Genomic DNA, 1252 nt, shown 5'->3' with positions numbered 1-1252 from the left:
GTTCGCTGGCACGGCCTCCCGTGCGTCGATATTGGTGGCTGGCATGGCCGCACATGCCACGGGCTTTTCGGCACATGGCTCGCGTAAGGTTGCACGCATTGCCACACCATCGATCCTAGGTCTAGTCTGCCATGCACATAGCCGCATGCATGTAGCTCACACATGGGTTCTGTCGTGGCCCCATGGCCCATGCAACAGAGGCTCCTTTGCGGCCTTCGGCTGCACACGAGGCAACGACTGCTGCACACGCCAAGGCCATGCCCGCACAACATAGTTTGGGTCTTTAAATCATGTTGTGTGAACCATCCCTTTGGGTTAGAAAAACCATACAATGGGCTATTTGGCACCCAAAGTACAATCATTTTCACTTAAACCCCGCATTTCCATTTTTTTGGGTATTTTTCATAATGATTCAATCATAAAATATTAAAAAATATCAAAATATGTTGGAATGGTCCAATATTTTTTCAGACCATTCTATCAACCTTTGGAAGACATCTGAAATTTAGTTTTCGGAAAAATACATTAAAATGGATTTTTCATAGTTTTTTGAATTTAATATGTTTTTAAATATTAGTAAATTAATAAAAAAATAAATATTTATCCGACAACTATGATTTTTATATCAAAATAATCTTTGGATTTTTCCTTAATTTCTTACCAAGTTTCATTTGATTTAGATATTTGAAGCTCAAAAAATAGAACGGTAAATTTTTGGGGGGTGGTCTTGTCTCCTTCTGGAAATGGGCAAAGAGTATAAGAGCTACCAGGGTGGTTTTCTAGGGGCCGCACAGAGGGGCAGCAGACAATGAGGGGGCATGGTAGGCAAACCGAAAAAACCCATGGCATGGAAAAAGAAGTGAAATGGCACGTGGGTTTCGATGAGTTAGCCCTTGGTGTGCACTGAGGCCTGCCACTACGTGCGGCTGGATGCGCATGGCTGCCTGCCTTCCGTGCCATGTGCCCGCAGCTGCTCTAACGTGTGCCAGTCGTGGCACAGCATGCCCAACGAAGGTGGACGTGCTTGCGAATGGTCAGCCCTTCTGTCATGCAACGCCGCCCCCTTCTTCCGCATAGCTTTGCCTACCACCGTGGGCTGCTGGGCGCACATGGACGGGTACCATGCGCTGCCACACCCCCACTTCTGATGCCACATGTGCCCCTCGACGCAAAACGTTTCCAAGGAAGGTGTGGTTTGTGAAAACATGTACATGGCGCGTCCGTCCCGATAGTCTTCCCCTCCGCCGCACAC

Source organism: Macadamia integrifolia, unplaced genomic scaffold, assembly GCF_013358625.1.
Source record: "Macadamia integrifolia cultivar HAES 741 unplaced genomic scaffold, SCU_Mint_v3 scaffold1940, whole genome shotgun sequence".
NCBI classification, from domain to species: domain Eukaryota; kingdom Viridiplantae; phylum Streptophyta; class Magnoliopsida; order Proteales; family Proteaceae; genus Macadamia; species Macadamia integrifolia.
Note: the sequence above shows the minus strand (reverse complement) of the source record.